Source organism: Anser anser, assembly GCF_964211835.1.
Source record: "Anser anser genome assembly, chromosome: 1".
Taxonomy (NCBI): Eukaryota; Metazoa; Chordata; class Aves; order Anseriformes; family Anatidae; genus Anser; species Anser anser.
The window spans coordinates 37,316,498-37,342,288 of NC_139720.1; the positions used below are offsets into that span (position 1 = coordinate 37,316,498).

At 45.9% G+C, this 25,791-nt stretch overlaps 1 protein-coding gene and 1 long non-coding RNA gene across 2 annotated transcripts in view; one reads left to right on the plus strand and one right to left on the minus strand.

Moving 5' to 3' along the window:
* The window catches only part of HMGA2 (high mobility group AT-hook 2), a 113,975-nt gene that overhangs the window by 66,129 nt on the left and 22,055 nt on the right, over positions 1-25,791 (plus strand). The gene's annotated exons all lie outside the window — the stretch shown is intronic.
* LOC310888567 overlaps positions 1-25,791 on the minus strand; it is a 48,197-nt gene extending 22,406 nt beyond the window's left edge. Inside the window, exons 1-2 of the long non-coding RNA XR_014575939.1 lie at positions 14,047-25,791; positions 1-13,611 (exon numbers count right to left, since the gene is read on the minus strand). The exon at positions 1-13,611 is cut by the window's left edge and continues 22,406 nt beyond it. This is a non-coding gene — a long non-coding RNA (uncharacterized lncRNA). The remainder of the gene's footprint in view (positions 13,612-14,046) is intronic.

The window sequence follows — 25,791 nt, forward strand, 5'->3', positions numbered from 1 at the left end:
TTTTGGGCTTTACTGCAAGTTAATAAAAGACACGCAACACCTACTACCTCAAAAGAAGGATGCCCCTTACAGCTCATTGCTTCTCTCTTGCCCATGGCTCCTGTGAGGACAGGCTGTGGGCGGCCGTGTCCCACCGCTGCTGCGGATTCACAGCACTGGCTCCCATTTCCTCTCTGTTGCATGGGTGTAGTTCAAGAGCAACATAAATCGAGGGTGAGGAGATTCATCTTCTGTCTGTTATATGCAACTGCAGCAAAGCTTGAGATGCACTGGTGTGTGGCTCAGCTCGCGTAAGAGTTTACTGGCACTGGTCTGGAATTTTTGGAGGATTATTTTTTTCCTCCAGAAATGCTAAGTTGTTTAATCAAAGATTCCCAAGAGGAAAGCTTCATTTCAATGAATTTCCCATGTCCATTAAAAACAAAAAAAGTTGCATGTCCTGTCCCAGCATTTTCTAAATGAAAAAGTCTGCTTTTCTGTTTGAAATATGAATCAGTTCGTGATTAAAACAAACATTAAAGATCAGAATAGAGTACCTATATCTGAAATGAGATTTCAGTTGATTCCTTGTCTTTTGTGTTCTTGTTTCATGAATGTTTTTTGATGTTTTTATTTTCAAAGGACTTCTAATTACTTTTCTTCCTCAGTCCTTGAAATACCAGCTGTTGTGTCACGCATCTTCCAGTTTTCTACCCTTAGCATGGCAGTCGTCAGATTACAAGGCAATTTCACTCAAATTTTGGTCGTAGGACAGCAGTGTGTCCTCTGCCTTGGTAACTACAGAGGAATCAGAGCAGTAGCTGGAAAGAAAAATGTGCTTTTTGATTAATAGCACTGTGTTCTCTCTTAGCATCAGGAGCAGGCTTCTCAGCCCCAGCTGGCTGGGGAGCGAGCCAGTGGGGGGGCCAGAGAAGACCATGGTGCCACCGCTGTTGTAGGGGCTGCGGGTCATGTACCTTGTGCAGTGATGATGAAACTTGTCCGGTTTAGTCTGGAGACAGAAACATAGTCTGCAAAATTCACGAAGTGGGGAAAACACATCCTGATCAGTACTAAATTCTGCGTGAGATCTTTCAGAAAGATAGCACAGCTTCTTATGTGGAGTTATAATAACCTCATAAAACCGACGTGAGGTCAGTTCTTCACCAGTGCCAGCGCACAAGCACGGAACTTGCCTATCTAACCCTTCACATTTTCAGATCCCACGTGCACAGGAGGTATATATATTTTGAAGAATGAAGGCAATTGATCGTGGGAACAGCTTGCTTAGGTGATTCGGTAAAGTCTTCAAGACTTGCAGTCTCTAAATCACAATTGGATGTTTTTCTGAAAGATATGCGGTAATATGTGCATTATCTGAAAGATATGCAGTAATTTCAACCTGAAATTATGATGCTGATGCAGGAATTGCAGGGCAGAAGTCTGACTTGGGCTGTGCAGGAGGTCATACTAGGTGCTAGCAATGGCACCTTCTGGTCTAATCGGTGTCTGCTGGGAGGGTTTGGGGATTTATAAATTAATATGACCCCCACGCTCTCAGAGTTCGGTGTTTTATTCACTTTTAACTTACCATGGAGACTATTGACATTGGGTTTAAATGGCTGATCTGAGCCAGCCCAGCCAGTTTTGCCCAAAGGGGCTGGGAGGCTGTGCCACGAGGCACGCTGGTGGCAGAGCAGGGAGGGCGGCAGGCTCCCAGCGGGGGCTGCGGACTCTCAGCATCCCATGGGAAGAAGATGCCTGTCGTCAGGCATGGAGCTGGCTCTCCTTCCCTTACCCCTCGCCTCTCCCTGGTTCCCACCCTGCAAACCTCATCAGGAACAGATTGTCAGGCCACCTATATTAAAAATCTACCTCTCCTGTGACATTTGGGATTTTTTGCCATATTTCTGGGCACTTGACCTCCACCTGAATTCCACTGTAATTATCTTCACTGGACCTCTGCCGTCCCAAGTCCAGGTTACAGGCACATCCTTTGGAAGAGGGTTTGTTTTATTTGCTTATCTAGGAAGCAGAAGTTCACATCCTGTGAGTTGCACTGGCCTTGCTTTTCCTGCTCGTTTCTGGCATTGCTCTGCCACCGCGGCGAAAATCTGTTTAACGTGCTGGCTCCTGGGGAGCAATAATTGCATTATCAGCTCTATCAAGTTATCAGTGAACCTATAAAGCCGTGTATTTTCCTGAACCCCTATGCCTTGCAGCCTCAGTGCTTTCAAAGCAGCACACATGAAAGAGATTGCTGTGCCTGGCATCAGTACAGACTTGTGCTGAGACCAGCCTCATTTACTGCAAGTTTTATTACCTGTGGAATTTTAAAAGGATGTTCAGTGTAGCATGTCTGATGGGCAGGAAGCAAACTAAGGCTTGATTTTTAACTCTGGTTAATATCCAAATATTTTGTTGTACAGGAACTGCTAATTTTTGTTCAATCTTTTTAACAGCTACTGAGCCAACACCAGCCGTGGTCATACCCACGTAACCTCAAACAGGAGGCTAAGGGCTTGCATATCCAGCAAGATATTCTAGATTTAAATAAGGGCAATTTAAGAGGGATCTGCTTTAGGATTGGTAATTTGTGTTGACTGGGGGAAGGTGCATCAGTGTACAAAACCTGGTACTCAGTGGGAGGGATTTGAGGATGGCAGTCTTCAAGAGCTGGCAGGAGCCGGTCTGTGCTAGTTTTATTTTATTCCGAGCATGATGTTAGTTGGCATGTGGTGAGATCACAGTTTCTATTAGATGTTAATTGAATTTATTACAGTGGTCCTTACCGGTATCGCTTCAGTGGAGGTCCTGTCAATGTTTCCATTATAAACTTTGTTTATTAGTAATATTATAACAGTCATAATAATTCTATCCAGATTTAAATGTGGGGCTCTGGTTCTCAGCTGAGATCCAGGAACATTTCTCTTTTGCTTAAAATCTGAAGGAAATCGGTTTGGCCATGGTTTAGTTAGAATAAGACAAAAATAGGATTTTGGCCGCATTTGAACATATTTTACATTTCTTCTGCTAAAACAGAAACAAACATTTTATAGGCAATAATTTTCTGTAGTGTTTTTATATATAACAAAATTAAGGAACTGGACAGTAAAAAGATTCTGTGTACAATTTAACTGGCTATCCACATGTGAAAATATGTCTTAATTCCCCATCTCCTCAGCAAGTAGATTTTATTTAGAGGTTAGCGGTGGGGAAATAGGGGATTGTTATGCTCTGAAAGTATCATGTCGGCATCTCCTTTTAAAAATATATATTTTTAATAGGATTAGATCATGGGTTCACTGATCTGATGTTCTGTATATAGTAGCCAGCGTGAGAAAAGGATACAACAGTCTCCTAATAGACAGTTATTAACGAAGGAAGCCCACAAGGGAAGGTCCTGGCTGGTTTATGGGCCTTTAATGGTTGTCAGATGCCCTGAAACACCAGGATTTAGATGTAAACGTCAAATGGTGCTAATCCACTTTTTCGTTTCTGCCTGTTCACCTTTAGCTCCTGTAGCTGCTCGTGGTAACTCGGTGTAAATAAGGGACCCGCAAGCAGGATCCTGGCCCTGCTGACACCTCGGACAGCCTCCCCAGGGCACTCTGCACCTTCGGGCAGGTTGGGGGCTGCACAGAGCGTAGCGATGTCCTGGTTCCCGTTCCTGCTGTGCCTGCAGGCTGGTGTGCTGGGTCCCACTCAGAGTAGGGAGGCTGGTCCCAAAACAAGTGTCCCGAGGCTTGGCGGACTGCTAATGGGAAGACGACTGCATCTTCCAGTTGTGTCTGATTGTTTTGGGGGGATTTCTTCTGAGGCAGCAGAGAGAAGGATTTTTAGGCAGAGTTTGTGGGTACGGTTATTCTGTAACATCCGCTGTATTCAAGTGGGAACTCCGTGGTTGTCTGAAGGTACAAAACTGTTCTCAGTGTTTCCCAGCCTGTTTTGCAGAGGCCGGCAGTGTTCACGGTCTTTCTTTTAAAAACGATTTCATCAGGTGGATTTAGTGCTTGTGAAAGGTGTTAGCCCGACAGTCCTGGAAATCAAAGTCATCTGTTAATCCCTCATCTGGATTGCATCACTGCTATATTGTCATTGCTATTGTAGCTGCCTGGAAAAGGTACTAACCCCGTAATTCCGGCAAGCAGTCATGCGCTGAAGGCCTGACGGGGAGGAACAAGACAGTTTTAAGCTTGGTTGCCTTCCCTTGGTCTGTGACTGCTAACAAGAGCTCTGGCGAGCAGCACTGCAGCACCCCTGGTTGAGGGGCAAGTAGCTGCTGCGGAGGGGCTGGGGCATCACCGTCGTGGTTTGCACTGAGAAACTTGCTGCAAGTTTGTTTTTCACGTGCTAAATCTTTATTCATTTTTCAAACTTTTATGCTAGGATCTGCGTAACTGCATACTCCAGTAACTCCAAGAACATGAAGCGACCAGAGGAGACCTTAGAAGATCATGTGGCAGGGATGGTTTTATGGTGCATAAACGTGGCTGCTCAAATGCGCTGGAATTGGCGCATGCTCATGAGAATATATTTTGTAGCCATTTACTGACTTTATATAAACCCAAGGCAGTAATTAAGCTATTTCTACAAGACAACAGGAAGGGGGAAAAATAATGAGAGTCATTATTTACATAGATTTTGAAGCATATGGGAAATTGTCTGGTACTGCAGCAATAGGGCCTCCATACCAATTTTGCATGATGCTGAGAGCCAGGCAGGGATCCTGGCACTTTGCTGCGCTGAGTGACTCGGTTGCTCCGAGGGGCTCCACACGTGGCTTCCTCGTGGGGCCCTTCCCAGCAGTGTGGCAGCTTGTGTGACACGAGCCAGTTCTCACCACCAGCTGCCAGGTGTTGGTTTTGTCTTGCACATCCCCTAATGGCTTACGTTTGGCTCTCAAACACAGCACTGTTCGTTACTTGTATAGGTGGAGCAGGCAAGTCCAATGGTTTAACTTATTCCGACAGCTTCCATTGAAGTGATGAGGATAAAAGTGGGGTGCTCTAGGGGCTGAGCCAGTGAGGTCTCCACCCCTGGAGCCCTACTGAAAGCAGATGTGTGGGGACTGAAAGACACAGGTTTCAGGAGCAAAAGCATGCAGGAGTGTGGTGTTACAGCAGAACGTAAAGCTTTGCTAGCCACTGCTGACACTAGTAGACGTATTTCTGTTTCATATTTCATCAGAAAATTGGGTTCCAGGTAAAAATTAAATTCTGAACTGAAAGTACTTGCTTACTTCAGAAGATTTTGTCTTTGTGGAAAACTCCCAAATGTAGCGTTTTACACTGGACGCCGAACTGGTGTACCAGTAATCGGTTTTCCTACGAAAAGCTGACATTATCTCTCCATCAATGTGTGAAAAAGCAGGGGGGGAGGTAGCAGAGGTGCGTGTGCATTTCCCAGCCTGCTCTTGCATGACCTGAACCGAATCCAAGCAGTCAGCAGAGTTCAGAGGCACGCCGAGATCTGCGGCATTAACCCATTCACAAGTTTGAGACCAAGGGGAAGGAGGAGGTGCCTGGAGATACCACACTCATGTGAACCTCGCCAGCCAACTGGTGAGCTGGTGTAAATTGGTCTGGCTCCACTGACCTGGAGCTATGCTAAGTATGCATTAGGGGGGCTGACGCATTCAAGCAGACCTTGCTTTGTTTGCATTCATTCAGAAATCGTGCCAGTACCCAAAGCATGGCATCAGCATGTATTTCAAAATTTAAAAATATAAATCAGCACGATTTTCTGTGCCGTGGTTGTTTTTGGTTGTTGGTTGGTTGTTTTTTTTTTTTTTTTTTTTTTTTTAGTGTGCGTGTGGTTTTGTTTTGTTTTTGCTTTGTGTTAGTTATTTATGGCACTGGTAACTACAAATTAGCGTGAATCCCAAGAAGTGTTTGATCTAAAATAAGGAAAATTCCTTTAGAGGAGAAATGCTTAAAAGGCTGATTGTTATTTATTTTATTAAGCATATAAGGGTTGTTTGGATTTGTGTCCTGGCTATAATTCCTGTGTTTAAAGCGATGCTGATGGGAAAATGGTATCCAGCAATTTATGAAAGGTGATACTGTGTCAACAGATACGCAGTGGGCTGGGACATGTGACAGTAATCTTCCACGGCATTCGGAGCATTCAGACCATATGCTTTAAAACATCACTAAAATACATGTCAGAACCACTTCCTCCCCGTGGCCCCCTCCCGAGGACCTCATGGGGGGACGCTCAGGAGGGGAGCTGCGGGGCGGCCTGAAGAGGAAAGGGGCTGGGGGAGAGGAGTGTGGCACCTTCTGCAGGAGGAGGGAATGAGGTTCGGACCTGTGAGGAAGGGAATGGGCAGAGACAGCAGTTCTGTCATGTGGACTGGCGCGAGAGTTGCTCACAAGTGTTTAGAGGCTGCGTTTTGGAAGGTCTTGTTGCAGCAATTTCATGTAAATTAGTGGTGCACACGTGGCTGCTGGCTGTTGTTTCCGCTTCTTCTGCACTGTCCTGATTTTTGTCTACAGGTTACGAGGGCTTTTTAGATATGGTTTTTAGATAATTAGCACGCACGCATAGTTTGCAGGGGGGATGAAGGCTAAAGACTGCTACAGGAAGATTTTTGTCTTTGCAGGCTAGCATTGCCGAAAGATTTATTTTCCAATTCAGTCAAAGCTCATTGTCAAGACATCTCGTCTATACCAGCTGCTTCTGGTCGGTGAAGGCAGGGGTGCCCCGTACGAATGCAAGCCACACAACTCGAGAGGATACTCTGGGAGCCCTTCGGACAGTGCCTACAGCCCGGGGGATGGCAGGAAGCCCCCTTTAAGCTGGGAGGGTACCTCTTTGGCTCAGCCTGGGAAGCTGAAAGCTCAGACAGGAGGAAGCACCTCAAACCACAAATAAACAGTTCTGTTCATTTGAAGGTAATGGGCCAAAACTTGCTGTTTTTACTCAGGCAGAACTCTCACTGAAGTCGTTAGGCAGTGTGTCTGAAGAAGGGCTGCGGGCCTGGCTCTGGAGTTATTTATTGGGACCTGCATTTCTGAACCTCCTGATGGTAGCGTAGCGCTCATCTTCCTCCAAAACAGACTTCCTGGGAAAGGAGCAGTGGGGGAGTCCTGTGTGGGGGCTATAAAATGGTTTACATTCTGTATTAATATTGATTTAACAATCATAAAAGGAACATAAATGTTTAAAAATTAAACATTTTTTTGTTTAAATATTAAACACTGGCATTTTTCCTCCTCCTGATCTTTAAATCAGCCTTGAAGGTGGCTGGGACTGTTTCACAGTCATTTCTTGCCATCCCTCCTAGGTAGCCCTTTAGCACAAAAGCTCTCAGGAAGGAGAAGGTACCAAATGGCTGATGGTAACTGAAAGGGTTATTTCCAAATGTGCGTCACTGTTTACTCCTGTGGAGAGGTGTTCCTCACCTTTTGAACTCTGACTGCCAGCCCAGGTCGTCCCAAGTGTCACGCAGATTGATATTTCTGAGTTCAGCACAGCATAGAGGGGAATAACCCGTTCAGGCCTCTTTGAAAGAGCAGTGACAGCTTCCTTAATTGAATAAGGGGTGACTCAGTGTTTTATGAGCATCTCTCAACACAGTCATTAGTTTTATCAGTCTGCAGTTTTAAAAAGACAGCCCTTCTGCAAGCAGCCCCTGAGTCCGTGCCAGCTCGCGGCACTGCTCTGCCAGCACCGCCTCGCCATCCGCGCCGGCTGCCGACTCCCAGCTGCCCTGCGGTGGTCCTGGCTGCCTGGAGAGGGCACGGTAACGTTATACCTCTTCCCATTTCCTCTCCTTGGGCCAGAGGAGCAAACTGATCTCATGTAATTTTGGGCATCCTCGGAGCTGCCTGTGCCAGCACCGCCTCCGCAGCTCGGACCTTCTGGTGGAGCAGCAGCTCTCAGCCTTGGTCGTGCCCTTCCTTGAAACCAGCCAGAAATAAAGTTTCCTTTACTATGGCCAGTAAGGCTCACTGCCCTCCCTCAGCAGCTTGAAGTAGAGATATGTCTTGAAACACACTCACCATTAAAAAAAAAAAAAGAAATCACTTCAAGGCATTCCTTCCAGAAGTGAAATCGCTGGGATATGTTCGGTCAGCCAAGAAGAAACTGCGCAAGAAAGTTCCCACAGTCACGCTTCCTCCTGAGCCGCGGAGCTGCAGTCTGACAGCTAAATAAAGCCATTTTGGTGGCACATTTCTACCTTCGTTCAAGTTGCCTCATGCTCGCTGTTAGGTAAGCCTCAGGGCCGCAGGGCAGGCTCCCTGGGAGAAGCGACAGGCGGCTGCGAACGCCCTGACATTTCAGGCAGCACATGCTTCCTGATGCGCGTGTGATGGGATGTGAGCAGGTAACTCTGCTCTGCCCTGCAGGGCATGGCCGTTCCCAGCGAGTGGGAGCACGGTGAAGAGCTGGGAAAAAGGCTGCTGAAGTTTAATATCCTCCATCTTGGGTAGAAAAGGCATCGCAAATGTGCGAGAGTGCAGGTTCCCTCTGACGGGTCTCCTTCTTCCTGCCCGATCCCTCAAGGTTATGCTAAAAATTCTAAGGTAATAAAGCTGCTAGGGTTTGTATGGATGGCTGCTCAAATACCCCAAGGGGGAAAAATGCTTAAGGGCTGAAGTTTGTTTTCTGGGATATTCGCTACAGCTGTTGTGGAGGTTGCAAGGCTTGCGATCACCTAGCTGCGGGCAGCTTGCCTGCCCCTCCTGATGGTCCCAAAACGTTGCATTTTCACACCCAATGAATAAAATGCTGGAAGGAAGCCGTTGAACTCCCTGCAGAAGTTGCGCCCGAGTCTCCCATATGCTTGCAAGAGAGTAAATCCTCTGGCTGTGTCTGCCACCTCATTCCTCAGCGCAGCTCGCAGAGGATGGAGGAACTCACTTGAGCAGTAACCCAGCCCGGGACGAGGGCTGGCCGGGCTGGGGGAGACCGAGGAAGCGGCTGAATTGCTCCCATGCTTGTGCCAAAGTGACAGTACAAGCTGTGTGTAAGGCATGCCTATCTTTCAGCAACAAGTTGTTTGTCTTCCCACTCTGATTGTTAATGACCATGAAATGCTAGCGGGAGGCCAGCCAGGATGCCGATTCTCTTTCTTTCTCTCTCTCTTTACAGCTTTCAGGGATCCTAATGCTTTGGGATAATGAAATAATGTGGGTTGTCAGTCCAAAATAATAACACTTTACAAAGTGGAAATGCAAATTTCCTGCGATATCCCTGAATAGCAGGTGGTATTTCCTGATGTATTGTTTCTGACCTTCAGGGAAATTGATATTATGAACTGGCGGAGGAAAATTAGTATGGTATCAAACTCCAGCAATTAAAGTGAAACAATGAGAGGACAGTCAACTGAATAAAGTGACAAGCAAGAGAAAGCTTGGATTTTGTATTTTTGTTGCCTTTGTTGTTTTATAACGCTGTGGGCAGGGGGTGTGGTTAAGATGCAGCAGCTCTTTATGCAGAAACACTGGTGTCGGAAAGGAAATACAAGGAGACACTTAGCGTTAAGTTCAATTGCTTCTAAGGGCACGAGCTTATATTATGGAGTAATGAATGGTATTTGTATTATTAAATAAGTAAAAATTAGCTGGGTAACAAGTTAACTAACACATGTATGTGTGCAGAAAAACAGGCAAATATTCACTTGAGCTTCTAACAGTAAGATCAGGAGCAAACACGCTTGTGTTTCTGCTGAACAGATTTTGCTTTGAAAACAGGGCAATCTGTGCTTGGTTACAGGCAGGCAAAAATCACAAGATTTTGGTCCTGATTTTGTAAAAAGGAGATGAGCTATTATGTTTGTTAATCTCCACCTCATGTAGATCATATCGTGTAGACTCATTTCTCGTTTGAGTGAAAACCACCTAGGGCTATCTCACGTGCATAATGCTGTCTCCGGTACCTACCTAAAGCACAGTGTGATAACTGGTTTTGCATTTCTTCTGAACAGACTGCTGCATGTTCCTATGTTAAAGATAATTTCAAGGCTGAAGGGCCTTTATAATGCCTTGGCTCATCCTGTGGAACCTCCAAGATCCATTTTCTTCCAGTACAGCCATCCTGTGCGCTCCCACACTCTTACTCTTGCTATCAACCCAGTTGATTTGAGTGGGGTTCGCTTCTGTGAGGTTGTTCAAACAAACTTGAGATTTCTAGTTATGTGCAGCTGGTCTTGGTGGATTTTCTGTCAACTCCCTAGCTTTCCTTGATGATAATTTATTATTTAATTTCTCTGCAGAATGTGCATGTATGCTCGTGTAACGTAAGGAAATGCTTGTGACAAAGAAACCCTCTTGGTAGTCATTCTACAAGATAGAATCTTGTAGAATAGCTCTTGCTTGTTATATTGGTGATGGAAATATCTGACCCTTGATTTGTAGATGCTAAAGCCAGAGGGAACCACATGGTATCTGATGTGACCTCCTGCGCAGGACGGGCCATTGGAGTCCATCACAAATGTGCCCAGGGGAATTTCTTCTTACAGGTGGTATTTGAATAGAGGTGACAAACTCTCAGAGAATCACAGAATGGTTTGGGTTGGAGGGAACATTAAATATTATTTAATTCCAACCCTCCTGCCACGAGCAGGGACACCTCCCACTAGACCAGGTTGCTCAAAGCTGCATCCAACCCAACCTTGGGAACTGTGATGGAGGTATAGACTAGTTCCACAGCTAGTGGCCTGCATTCAGTGGTGTTTTTGACAGCAACATGTCCTGTAATGAAGTGTTTCATCTCTCTGGGCCTCTTTTTTTCACAGCCCACCTTTTATCAGTCTTCTGTGTTTGTAGTACGTGTTATTTGTGTGAAGAGATCAGTGCAGCATCCAGTGCAGGGACAGTAATTTTTCCATGATTCTACAAATGTGATGGGAAAGTCTTGTTGCCCCAGAGTTGTGCAGTACCATGGGAAGACAGGAACAGGCTGAGGAGCTGGGGCAACATTTGCTGGGCAAAGTGGAAATGCCAGCTTTGGTGTTTTTTCCTGCTTCCAGTAGTGCAGGACTTGATTCCTCCCAGTCGCACTGCTGGTCGCAATACATAGTCCAGCATCAGACAGATAGCTCAGGAGCTATTGAGGAGGCACATGCCAACATGCGGGGGTACATGGAGGCACGTGCTGCTAGGATCTGCTCTCAGTTGACAGAATTGAAGAATTACCCTAGAAGCAGCAGTGGCTTGTTGAAAATTGTGTGATGTTTGTACCAGACAGAATCTGTACAAGGTGGGTAGGTTGCTGAACTTGATTTTAAGAATTAAGAGTGTTAAAAAGGAACTCTGTAAGCCAGTTTAGTGCATTGGCACTAAATTCCTTTCTCTAAATCTGTAAGAAAAGATATGGACAGAATTTCTAATCTGAGATGTTTAATGTATGACTGAGTTACAGCATCCTGTTTGAGCTTTGGTAAGTGTTAGTGACTACCTGTAAACAGGCTTGCTACCCTGTCCTCACTGCTATGTACTATTTTTTTTACCTTAGTAAAATAAGTGTAAAGTGATGCTGTATATCCTCACATCAGAAGTAGGCTAAAATCTGTATACGGTCTGTTATTGTTGCTTAGCTGGTGGTGGCTTTTAAAATGTTTTGTAACTCAGTGATGTGTTCATGTCCTAAAATAATGAAGAATACAGTAGATAAATAACATCACAATAGAAAGTAGTCTTTTTGGTTAGTAGACATTCATATATTAAAATCTCAGTGTGATCCACACTTGAGACAACACAAGTCAAGTCACGAGAGGATCATGGGATGAGTATTGGCATTTTGAAAATTGTGGGGATGTGATCTGAGTTTGTGGTAGATACAGCCAACATAAACAGAGTTCTGTCTTGTGACAATGTCCTGTTCTGTTTGGACACTAGTGTTGGAAAGGGGCATGTACATGTCCCCTGGGCTATCAGATTATATAGATTAACTGGGAAACAAAATGAATACCTCCCAAGACACCTAACTGCTGCAGTGGGATGCTCTTTTCTTTCAAATTCACTTAGGATGAATACTTCTGCATGGTACTCAAGAAAACCATGTCATTAGAGGTGTTGTTTTTCAGATGAGATATAAAATCAAGGCCCTGACCACTTGTGGTCATTAGAGTTCCCATGGCACTTTTCAAAAGAGTCGAGGTTTTGACCCCAGTGTCCTGGCCAGATTCCAATTTGTGTAATTACATCCTTCCTTCCCTGCCGGTTACACTGGATGTGGTGTTCTTTACCTCCTTCTCTAGCTGTGTGCTACATTGTCTTGTGCTGTCAAAACAAGACAGATCTCATCCCAGGAATGGCTGGATTTCAGTGCAGAGTTACATGAATCCCTCTTTCAGGTTCCCGAGTTACTTCCAGTATGGAAATCACTATGGGATCTGCAGAGGTGAATAGGATACTCAGAGATAAGATTATGTATTTAAATACTGTGATCTTTTCTGGTTATCTGATTTATTACGTATTCTTAAGCTTTTTGTAAGAATGTGCATATTGAGCCAAGGAATAATACCTGCGTGACCCCTTACACAGTGTCACAGGTCTCCCACAGGACACCTGGTAATGTGTTAGGTTTCCATTTCTAAAGGAGCCCTGAGGATTAAGAAAAATGTACTTGGAAAAAAAGGAGAAAATGTACTATGAGTAATACTGATGAGGACATAGGCAAACATGTTCATCACTGTGGTGTCCAGGCACTTCCCAGTTTGTTTTACTTGGAGTTGCTTGTGTGCTCTGTACCAATAGGTCAGGTTCAGATTCAAATCAGTTCTGTAGTCTTCAGGAACTAGATGTACTTGTCTCCATCTGTGTTATGACACGATGCTAATCAGTGAATGTATTATGCATTTTGCTCCTAAAGTCTCCATGGTTTACTGGCATCCCAAGCATTTCCAGGAATGTAACCTTTGCATGCTGAAGACTCCCCCAGGACATTGGCAGCCCTGTAGTTAGAGTGTAGCATGGCTCAGACAGCCGGGGAGCAAGCACACTACCAGGTATTAATGGGCAGTGCCATAAGCAAAGGATCAAAAATATAAATGGACCAACTATTTCCTATGGAAGGGCTGATTAAAGCTCACGGGCTGGATCCTCCCTGCCAAAATTATCAACAGTGTGAAATTACCCTGCATTCCTAACGGCAAAGAAAAGCAACCTTCTTTCTGCTGTGCTCTCTCTTCAAAGATATGTGGATCCTGTTCTTCGTCCATCTGATCTTGTCTCAGCTGGTCTAAGCACAGACATCATCCATCATTTTATCATGGGATGAGTGTGGATGTGAAAGAAGGGTCTTCATGTGTTAAGTCATGGTTGGACTTGGACATAGACATAGACATCTTGAGTACCTTTATAAGGGATGGTTCAACCAGCTCCAGCCCAAAAGTGTCACCAGGTCTCATGACACTTAGGAGTAAGGAGAGGGAGAGAATCACCACAATGCGGAGCGAGGAACCATATGGAGCATGCGCGATACTGGGGGGATTCCCTCTGAGGTACACAACATTTATTAATAGTATCCTGATATGGAGATCCAACAGAAATCCTGGCTTGGCTTTCTTGTCAGTCAGGAAGCTTTCTGGAACTGTGATTGTGCATCTGGAAGACTTACGAAATCATCGGTTTCAGGCTTGCAAATCAGTTTAGAGTTAGCAAAGTAGTGCATTTTTGACTGAGAAAAAGAAGCAAAAAAAGAAAGAAAAAAAAGAAGCGGTGTTTACTAAGCAAAATGGAGCTAGGCTATATCACTTTCATGAGCTCTGCATTTGTTTAGCCATAAAAAAATATCTAGATTCAGTAATAAAGGACAATTATACAATGCCGAATGAGCAAAACAACCGCAAATTGCCAAGGGCATGTGCCAGCAAGGGCAGACAGGAATTAAAGTGAAAAAACGTGGCTGAAAAGGCCACACATTTATTAACGTAAATGCATCTAAATTAGCCCTGAAGGCAGGCATTCCTGGGAGGTGATGAAAGGCGAAGAGGCATGGGCAACTCCTTATCCCATCACTGTCCCCCACCCTCTTGAAGTGCTTGTATAACAAACAGTGAATGTCCTGGCTGTCCCGCTGCCAGCGCAGGCTAACCACAGAGCTGAAGCAGACCTGCTTCTGCACAGATTGCCGTGCTGAGAGATCGCTTCAGCTCTTCTTCAGGAAGAGCACGAGCTCCTGCGGGTCCTGCTGTCATCAGCCGGGAGCGGCAGGTTGTTTCTCTGCTTGCGGCTAGGGATGTGATCCTCCGCTCCCCGAGGCAGTGCAGTCCAGGGGCCTTCCTCTTTCTTCCTTCTCTTTCATGATCTGAAAATATAGAGCCAACGAAACGTATCTGATCCTGAAGTCTGAAAACCCACTGGTACATTAAAACGGCCCTTCTAACCAAACTTCCTAATCACTCAAATCAAAATCAACACATGTCACTAACATGCTTAAGAGCCTAATAGAAGCCAAAAATAGGACGATACAGCCATCTAGTTTATGGCGGTGGACAAAAAGAAATATGAATAAGGTATTTCTGTGTTTCCTCTCAGTTCCTTGCACTTCCTGGGCAGCGCAGAGACCTCATTCCCATCTGTGTGCAAGCAGAGAGAGTGTGGTGCATTTGGTCCCCCCCTTTCCTACCATCTCTCTTTGCCACTTTTCATTTCTCCATCCATCCCTTGGGATCTTTCCCACCACACAACCCAAACACAAAATTCCAGCACTGTTTTCTACCAGCCAAAGAGTTCCAGAAGCTGCTAGGTGTACACACACTGTTCTAAGCTGTACTCTGGTTTCCTCACGTCTCCCCCAAATGCTGGCCCTCCTTCATTGGTGGCCTCCTTGCTGGCCAAGGGGTTTGCCAGAGAGAGCACTGGGCTCACAGCTACCTCTAGTGTCCATGGGGCTGCCTGCAGAGCTCGCCTCAGGGTGCTCCCTGTGCTCCCCAGCTCCCTTCGCGAGGTAAAGCCTTGCTGGAGAGTGGGCTGGGAAGTTGCTGGCAGGGGACACGGGGACATTGAGGTGCCTGGGAGCAGCCTGCTCGCCACCAGCAGGAGGACCTTGCTCCCCACCATCTATATCTTCCCTACCTGTTAATACCTTGGCACACTGCTGCCAATGCTAAAATGGTCTTGCAGCTGCCATTAAGCGATCTGGTGCTGGTATAACACCTGAGCTCGTGGAGGTGGATTATGTCCAGCTGCAAATCAGGTTACCCATTGTATAGCTTAATCCCCAGAAGACGTACATCTTTCTGTGCCAACCACAGCAGCATCTGGAGGCCAGCTATCCTTCTCCTTCACCCAGCAAGCTGATTGCACCTCTGCTGCCAGGACCACCTAGACGCAGATGCTACCAACTTGTGCCTATCTGGCACCTCCCAAATCACATTGGGTCCAATCAAAATAAAATGTGACTAGCTGGGAGATGGAAGCATTTACCTCTGGGCAGACTCTGCAACTAAGGATGCATTTTAGCCAAGGACAGGATTTTACTCTGTTTTTCTGCAACACAAAAAAATCAGCTTGCTTTGTCATGTAGAAGCAAACAACAGCAACAGCAAAGCATGGAAAGGTTATCAGGAACCGAGAGCAAGTATATAGCAGCCTGATTCTCAGGAATGAACTGCGTTTGGTAAAATGTTCCTAAGAACTGTAACATCTAAAGCCAAGCTGCTTTCCTGGTGCGTGCAGTGCTCCGTGAGCGAGGCGACCCCTGCGAGCTGTGGCAGGGAGCGGGGCTGTGTCGGGGTGCTGTAGGCACTGCATTCCCGCTGGGGTATCAGGTTGCAGCACCATGATGAAAAAAGCTGCAGGGGATTTGCGTGCATACCTAATGCACATACCTTTGATGTTCATGTTAGATCCAAGCAACAAATAGGATCTTCAGGTCAGATGTAGCTTCCAGAAGGCTATTAAATAAATGTAGCTAGACAGTCAGGTAATTGTCCTTTAAAAATTAGGGTCAAATTCTTCTCTGCTAGGCTGGGCTAAATTCAGTCTGTCCAGGATGTAAATAGCACGACTCCAAAATGACACGAGGAATATCAAGAGCAGCATCTTTTTCTCCCTCCCTCTCTCTCGTCCCCCTTCTTTCTCTCTCTTTCACACCAGAAGCAATGTGCACACAGACACTATTCATATTTCTGCTGCTGTCAAGAGGCTGATGATACGATACTGTAACTTTGCAGTCTTTTAGCAAATGACTTCTAGCTGAATAAAAGAGAAAATAGTTTTGCTGCCACCTTTAAAATGTGTTACTGTGTCCCGCAGATTTCACAGTGATGCGTATGATGAAATTACTGAGTGAATGGTAAAAGCACACCAGAAATGCAGTCCAAAGCTTCTTTCTGCTTTGCAAGGAGTGCCTACAAATCACTCATTTGGACATAATGAATGTAAGTTCCATTAAAAACCAACAGTATGAACTGAGTTCAGTATTTAACATACCACGCACCAGAATGATCCCAAAATATATCAAGCCAGGAAGTGGATTAATTACAACAACTCGCCACCAAGCCCCTGGTATATTTCAAGTACATGGAAAATGTATTTCTATTTTGGACACTGACTTCTTTATGAAACTGTGCCAGGATGTCAGCAGGCTGTTTGGACTCTCTGACAGACACTCTTAGCAGCATCAGTTTCCTGGAGGCAGTAATAATTATCAAATCTCTTCGATAGACAGACAGCTATCAGACATCTGTGTATCCCAGACGTACGAAAACATCCCCAGCCAACCATGTGGCTACCAATGAATGTGCTCAGACAAAGAAGTTCAAGAGAAGTGCCTCAGGCCAGATCCTCAGCTGCAGAAAATCAGCGAGGCACAGTCAACCCGCCTTCCTCGCGCCGTGTGCCTCTTCTTGGGAGGAAACCCCTGCCCAGCCATCACGGGGCAATGGGAGGTCACGGAGGGAATGGGATGGATGGGACGGGGAAGCTCCTGCAGGGCTTCAGGGCCAGGCCTGGGGATGACCACAAACGCCCCATACAACATACATCCTATTCCGAAAGGGTCAGAAATGGATATACAAAAGAGGCTGCCTGGGTTCCTTGTGTCCTTACCTCGGTTTGTGCTGATGAGGGGACAGATAGCTCTTCCTGACAGGGTCTGGAGTTGTGTCTGAAGAGTGCCTGGGCAGAGCCTCAAGCACTGTCCTGAAGTTGTCTGTGCTGGCAGCTGGCAGCCTGCCCTCCGGCACTGTCTTGTCCTCTGCCAGCGCGGAGGTTCAGGAAATAGCACAAGCTATGGGGCTTCTTCCTCCAGGCAGTGTGGAAGAGATGGCTCCATCTGGGAGGAGGAAAGGTCGTATGGATGTAAACCAGGCTGCACCTGGGCTGGATTGTTTTCTATTGTGGGTGAAGCCCCAAGGTTTTCTAGGCAGGGCCCACTGGGACAGGCTCACACAACAGCCAAGTGCTTGGGCATCCAAGGGTGTGAGGGTAATCTTTCAGGAGAACACGAGGAGGAGCTCCCCAGATCCAAAGGGGTTTTGCTTTGCAAGAAAAGATGAAGAAAAGCACTCATCAGCAGAAGACGAGTAGAATCAAACACTCAATTCCCTGTGATCCTAAGGGTGTTGGGTGCTTGGCGCGCTCGCAACCTGGTGCTGTGCTTCCAAGAAGAAATTGCAGGGAGTGCTTGCCCAGTGTAACTGCCGGGTGTCCATCCCAGGCAGCCTCAGCACTGCCCAGAGGTGTCGCATCCTCTTGGGTCACACATCACTGCAAAATGCACAGAAACAGTGCCACGCTGTCCTAAGTGAGCATGTTCTGCACGTGCCTTTACACTCTGCCCCAGTCCATGTGCTCCGATGCTCTCCTCCTGTGTTTGGGATGTGCCTGGCTAAAACACGAAGCACAGATCTCTGGGGGCAGCAGCACAGCGTGTAACTAAACTGAAGAAATGTGCCAGGGGTTGTTGTCAGGAAATATCCAAGGGATGCCCTGAGTTGTGAAAATAGTGAGGGAGAAGCAGGGACTCCTATCATGCCGCACACCTACCTGTATTTACAGGGGCCAGTTCACGATCGCTTGCTCAGGGCTGTACTTTCCGGAGAGGGAAGATGCCTCTGCCCCACATGCTGAGGGACATGCGTGTCGTGTTTTCATGAATATCCTGTTGCAGGGACTCTTGTGAAGAAGTGCAGCTTCAGGCTGCAATATGGCCAGCGCAGCACTGTGGTGAGACCGGGGCAATGGGGCAGAACGGTCACCTCTCCCTGCCAGGACACTGCTGCAGTCCCTGGGCCACCCAGTGGAGCAGAGTTTGCTCCTTGCTTTTCATCACTGCCACTTAAGTTTTTTTTCTATCCCTATCTCTAGACTGAGTCCATTTGTTTGCAGCAGCTGTCATAGACCTGGAAATGAATTTGATTATCCGTATCTAAGCCTGTATTGTGCAAAACGGGCTGTGCATGTTTACTAGTTTCTGTGTGACGCAAGAACACTGTTACCAAATGAGTTAAGGTCTCTGTGACCTTAAAATGAGGAGGAGAATGAGAAAGCCCAGAAAGATAAATGTTACCTGGCAATAGTTTTATTTTCAGCTAAAGCACTGAAGTTCAGAGTTTACTCTCCAAACAGTAGCTGATTTTGCAGGTCTGGTTTGGGACTTTACCGCCCTATTGAGTTACTTCACTGGAGACCAGAGCAAAGTTCAGGGAGATGCAGAAGCTGCTGGCAGTCAGGTCTAGAGACGAGGCCACTGAGGACAAGTTCTGCAGCTCTGATGGGCTCCAGGCAGCCGCTGTCAGTGCTACCACCAGGAATGGTCTCTGAAGCAGGACCTGCCCCTGTTTTTTTGGTCTGTATGGTGGGAGCTGCCTGAACAAGAAGAGAGGGAAGACACTCTCACAACAGTTTGAACCGGATGGTAATGTGATATGGTGCTTTTCACCTCCAGGTCATCAATTCAAATCTCGCCTGTTTAGAAGTGGTCAAAAATTATTTCCATATGGGTCAAGAGAGATGCATGGTGAACACAGGGGTTGCTGTGTCAAAACAGACAAGATAGTCTGGAGATAAACAGTTGCACAATAGTTACTTGTGTGGAGAGGTCTGCAAGGTATAAAGCTAAGTAGTTCCTGACCAGTTTATATCCCTGGATCATGAGAGCTAGGTTTCTTTGCAAATAACTTATCATTTATTTCTGTCTACTAAAATGTATTCTTTTTTCTCACACTGTAACTATAAATAACGAACCTCCCCTTTGGCTTTCTCAATAGCCTGTCTGTGCAGGGGGTTACAAATAGGCAGGTATATATGACATTCGTTTAACAGGAGTCAGCTCAAGTTCCTTAGGTGCTTATCAAGAAAACATCAGCGCTAAATTGTGTATTAGAGTTACTCTGAAAGGCAGAAATTGCTTCTTAATATTTCAGCAGAAAAATGCACAGGGTGCTGAACGAAACCAGAATAAAATGCATCAAGAAAGCTTATCAAATACGTGATGGGTGGTAATGAAGTAACAGGGGAGCCCAGCAGAACAGAGGTGTCTCTGAAGAGCAGTCAGCAGCAACAGATCCTCCTCCTGCAGCTGAAATGTGGGACTACAGCAGATGCATAGATTTTAGCTAGGTACACCGATGTAAATTTTGCTTATAGCATTTAACCACAGCTACAAGGTCCATTCATAGAACCATAGAATCAGAGAACGGTTTGGGTTGGAAGGGACCTCAAAGCCCACCCAGCTCCAACCCCCTGCCATGGGCAGGAACACCTCTCAGCAGACCAGGCTGCCCAAAGCCCCATCCAGCCTGGCCTTGAGCACCTCCAGGGATGGGGCAGCCACAGCTGCTCTGGGCAGCCTGTGCCAGGGCCTCACCACTCTCTGACTAAAGAATTTCCTCCTAACATCTAATCTAATCTCCCTTCTTTTAGTTTAAAACCATTCCCCCTCCTCCCATTTCATAAGCTGCACTGCCCTAAGTATTTTATGGAAATGTACCCAATACCAACTGAAAGATTGTAAAAATTAATATAATCAAAAGCATTGAACTCAAAACTACTGTGCTTTGAATTTTGCTTATATCCTTGATAAACTCAGTGAGGTATTGTTGTCCTTGAACTAAACAGTTCAGCTAACAGATGAATAAAAATGACACTTTTCCTCTCCCTGTTCTAACCATTAAATTTGTATTTCCAAGATCTCTAGTTGTGGTGGGAAGTCTGCCACTGAGGAAGGCTGGGTCAAAGCAACTGAAAAACAGTGGATTGTACTAGCGTAAAAGATATCAGAATTTTATTTTTAATAAATTTCTTTCACAGTTTTTATACTCCCAGCACGTAAAACCATTGCAAAACTAGCAACCTTAATTTCTTGTAGTGAAGGTAGCTTTCTGTATATAAAACATATGAAATCCTAACCCCGCTGGTGTCAGTTGGTTGACTTCCATTGCATATAAACCTACCTGACTGGATATAGGTGCCAATGCCTGAACTTTCAGGCTACCAAAAGAGTAATTTGAAGCAATGTGTTTTGAATTTTCCAGTCAAAATGTAAGATTTCGGTGCCACTCAAGTAACTATTAAAAGTCATTTTGTGTACTTGGAAAACTGTAATGCTTTCTGCTCCCCTCCACAAGTGGAGTAGAAGTGCTATTTACTTTGCCATCAGCTAAAGTTATTGGTGCAGCTCCTGAGATGTTGCAGGGTTTTCCAGCAGCAGTCAGGGGAGGTCAGTTTAATACGCTAATAAATATTTTTTGAATGACCCGACTTTGTATTTGGTATTAAAAACTCAGAGCAGTGCCAAGTAGGATAGAAAATAAAGAATAAAAGTTCCACAGATTTTGCCAAAATTCTCCACAGATTACTATTAGCTTCATTTATGAGACTGCACAGAGGACTGTGAAATCTCCTTTGAACTCTTAGGGCCAGATGGTTTTGCTGTTACATCCTAATGACCCACAGCAGTGTGCATACACAGACGCCCCGGTTGCCAGTTGACTGCAAACATGCGATGTGGGCAGGAGAATTCACGACCTGCCCTTCCAAAACACAAGCGGCTCCTGCTTGGGCGGAGAGGGAACCTCCCCTTGCTATTGATGCTGTGAAACGCTTTTCTCCTCGCCCCTCTGAAGGAAGATCATTTCCAAAGCAAGCCGTGAGCATACCTGGATAGGAGCAGTGAACGGCAGGCACGCTGCCCCACACAGCCTGTGATGGAGTCCTGCTGGTGGCCATGAAGCTGGAAATTGCTTTTGTCGAGAGGAGAGGAGGCTCTCACAGCCTCTGTGGGCCTCCAGTCCCGGCGTTGGAGCACTGCGTGCTCGAGGAGTGAGGGAAAGGCTGGACTCGAACCAATTAAAGCTGTAGGGCAGAACAGTAGTTATTATGCTGTCATATGGAACTGCTTGGAAGACATGATTTATTTTGGATTATATTGGTTTCAACTGGTATAATGTGAACTTCCTGATTTTTCTCGGATATATAGACAAAAAGTCTAAATATGGTTTTACTCATCTTTTAATTTAGAACTACAAGTGTTTGGGTGACCTATGAAATTATTTTAATGATCTCTGCACAACACTGAGCTGTCAGCACTATAAATGTCATCCTAACTGGGTATTAGTTTCCATCACGGTCATTTAGCCTCACCAGCAGAGCTACCTCCATGCGAATGTCTTGTCTGTGTCAAGCTGTGGGAAAAAAATAGAGAGTCACTGTTGCCAAGAAGCATCAGTCAAACATCTTCATAATACCCCATTTAAAGAGGAAGACACAGACACAAAACCTAGGAGCACCGTGTCTGTGCGGCGTGCCCTTGGAGCTTCAGGCACAGCAGTAGGTGAATGATTTGCATGCAGGCCTGTGCTTTTATCTCCAGTCGTTAAAAATGTGTTCCAGCGTCGCTCGTCCTGGTTGACATAGACTTACCCATAGCCATCCTTATTTTTATAAGGCTACGAAAAGTCAAAGGGTAAGAAGAAGCACTTTAGAGAAGGGGAGGTGTGACAAATTGAATTTGATACAACTTCTGGCTGCCGGTACAAGATGAATATGGACTCGTCACATGAGGCGGCTCTTTTGTTCTCGTGTAGAAAGCAGAGAAATTGTTTGACCGGTGTCTGTATTTACCAACAGAGAGAAAAGTTGTCTGATGATACAGGTTTCGGCAGAGACGAGGAATGCCTGAACAAGGTTTTGGCTGTAAGGATGCATCTAGGATATTGACAAAGGGTAAAGTGACAGAATTTGAAAATAAATAGAGGGGTGAGGTGACAGAGGAGCGGTGAAAGAAGTGTGTTATAGAAGATAAACAGTTGGGCTTTGAACTTCCAAACCTTACAGCCAAAGATAAAACCACCGAAAGGTTTGTGTACATTGCTCTTTAGGTGGTTAATTTTTTTCTCTTCAAAGTTAGGGATCTTATCACAAAGTTTTAAATTACAGTATTTTGTCTTAGCTCATGTATACATAGTAGTTTAAACATGCACTCTGCCGTATTTTGGATTTGTTCTTGTACGGTAGGCTTTTAAATGACGTGGTCACAGGATTTTTCCAACATTGTCACTTGGTCTTTCTGCCTCAAAACAGATTTAAGAAAGCTACTTGAGACTGTCTTGTGCTTGTATTTGACATAAAACAGTAAATTTCGATTTCAGGTATCCAGAATTTCAGCTGATACAGATTCAGTATTGGTTTTCTAACCTGGGATGAAAGTAAAATGTGAAAGTTGTGCGTTTCACACAGCTCCCCTTACGTGTGATCACTTAAGCAAGCAAGCCAGCCTCTGGCAGAGCAGGAGGGCTGCCATCTTACTCTGCAGTCTCCTGGAGGGATATATAACAGTTCAGAGCTCTCACGTCTTGGGTACAACTTCATTTTGCTCTGAGGCACCTCTTTAAAATCTCTTGTCCTTGTCTTTTTTTGTGGTTCCAATCTTTTCCGTAACCAAGACGGATTCCCTTTCTTCCCAACTAGTCGAACATGCGTTTGCAAGAGCCTTTCAGATCAGAGGTGTCTCTGAAAAGATCTCTTAACTCTCTTTGTGAACACAAGGCTCGTAGACGCGTTTGTATCCGTAGTGTGTCAAGCAGTTTCCAAAGGCGTCACATCCACAACGGCTATAGAAATCACAGGGGGTGCTTAGGAGACTTTTCATTATTCCTGTCCGCCTCAGTTCTTCTACTTTGGGTTGCTCCATGTGCAGTGGTTGTCGAGTGAGCAGACGCAGGGGTCCTGGCAGGATTGGACCTTGCTGGTTTTACCCAGGGAGTGTTTGTCCAGTTGCATCACCGGCGGGGCGAGCGGTGCCCCTGGGTGCCAGCCCTCGCCGTGCTCGCCGTGATTCAGCCCGCACACGCCGCAGCCCTCAGCTTGGCAGGCGTGGGCACGGCTCCCAGTGTGTCGGTGCTGTGTGCCGCTAACTCCGGCCAAGGGGCTGAGCCCTGCTTTTTGTCCCTCGTAGCTTCGCTTCTTCCATCTAAGGGAGAAAGCACAACATGCGCTCTTCTCTGCTGGAAACCTCGCTGGCAGCAAGAGAACGCTGCCAGGGAGCTCTTGACATGAAGCACTGAGATAGCAAAGATCTCGAATGACTAAGATTCCTGCGAGCTTTGGTCAGTATCACAGGCAGTTTCCAACTGGGCAAAGTACAATATTTTCCCTCTGCTTTTTATGAATGGCTGTATAGTATTGTGCTCGAGTCAGAGTCCCCTGCGAAAGCCATTCATAAAAATAAAAACAAAACAAAACAAACACACACAAAAACTTTCTAGGTCCAGTCTGGAGCCACTGGGTGCCAGAGGCTGGGAAAACACACTGGCAGCCCGAGCCCCAGCTATCACTGAAAGTATTCAAGGGGCTTTCTGGTGGTCTGAAAAGTATGAAGTGCTGTGTAGAAGGGCAGCTGGTAGAATTACTTTGACACATACTAGGCAGAAAGCCAGGGCTGGCCTTGTTTCAGACATTGTCTTTCCTCTCATTGAAGTGTCAGGACCTAATTCATGGAAAATTTGGTGAGTTGGCAGCCCTTTCAGAAGATTTCATTGAGCTACAGTGTGTGAGAGTCACATGAATGCAGAGCACACAGCCAAAAATATATGGGGATTTCTGAACAGGAGAAAACAGTCAGCCGCTAAGAATGTCTACAGATTTCATGTGGCTTGGGAGTAAACACGTGCACAGGTGTAATCAGCAGGCAAGAAAAAGAAAATAAAGTGGAAAAGCACTTCAGATTACCGAGGAGCTCAATGAACTCTGTAATTACGAGGGATTCCTATGAAACAAATAATTCCTTTGTCCAAGGGCAGCAAATGTCCCATAATCAGTTCGGGGCTTGCAGTCCACCTGGAGAAGGCATCAATAAAATGTGTGCTTTGGTAATCGCTTCTCCATTGCAAGGGAGTTTAATGGAAAAGAAAAGGATCCACCCTGAAGTTTAAAGACGGACCCAGTCATCGCTTTTTTTTTTTTCCCCCTCGTATTTATTTGAGAGCAGAACTTGGAGCCTGAGGCAGAGATACAAAAAATAAAACAGCAATAGGATTCCGCTGAATTAGAAAAAATGACTGAAAATAAACAAAGCATCTCTTGTTAAAATGGGATGCTTGTGGTGGGCAGTCTGAATTGAATCAGTTACATTTAATTTACATTTTCATTGATCCTTCCCACTGAAATATTGCTCTGAAAGGCCAGTTACACTAAACTGTTTATTCAGAAATATTCCAGTTATTTCCTACTGTACTGTCATGAAAATTAGAGTTTTGGCTATCCAGAGGGACGGCGTGTTGGCTTCTGCCCAAGTGAGGCACTAAAATCACGGCTGGGATTAGGAACAGGCAGGAAGGAAGGGCAGGAAGAAAATCATTGGGTGCGATTCATGTACTTTGAAAACAGAAAATCCTGGGGGGCAGAGAGGGGGAAGGCAGCTTTGCCCCACTGGAGTAAGAAAAGCCCTTTTGTGCTCACGGTGTCGGGATTTCTTCCTTTATCTGTGGTCTTATTGTTCCGCGCTGCTCCTAGCACCCACAGGGGTCACGTCAGCAGAGCAGCCATGGTGTATTTTAAGCGTGCAGGCGTTAGTTCCTTAACTGATACTCCTCCTCCTCCCCGGGGCTTGGATGCAGGGCCACAGCACCTCAGTGGGTTTCCTGACTCTCCTGAGGACCGTATTTCCTGCTCCTGGGTAGGGGCAGCCAGAAAAGATTGCTGCTGAGGTCCCCGTGGCTGTGCCACCAGGCCCTGGGCGGGCAGGTGGACGCAGCCCCCATCTCTCCTTGGCCACGCACCCAAGCAGCCTGGTGATGGGCATCCCCAAAATCACATCCAGTGCTTTCATTCAGCTAGAGCTTCCAAACCAGGGCACCCTGGGACCAGAGGTGCTGCCCACCCCAGCCCGATGGCTTCAGCAGGGGTGGCTGTGGTTGGGTGGGAAGCCCTGGCTCGGGAACATGTCCCTCACCTCTCTGCCCAAGCCTCGTGGCCAGCAGGGAGGGCTTCCCCACAGCTCGTGGCCAAAAGAGTGGGGGAAAAGAGTAATCAGCATCCATGGAGATAGCAAACTCTAGTTCCAAAACTAGGCCATTTGCAGTCTGATATGTAATGCAGCAAAGTAGATCTAGCAGTACCATGGAAGAGCTGGAAGATGTAACATGCTACATTAGGTATCACTTTGGTTTTAATTACACAGATTCAGCATATTCTTCTGGTTCCACAGCAATAGGAACTGCTTCAGAGTAAGGTCATAGATATGTGTAGGGGAAGCTAAATGCGAGACCAGGGTACATTCATCACTCCATTTCTGAATGTGGGTTTTGCCTGTGCTTTTATTTCTTATGCTGAAACTATTTTTCCCAGCACCTGTGAAATAACTGCTAAGTGACCTCAGTGAATTTTGCTTCTCACCAAGCTTTTGTTTTGT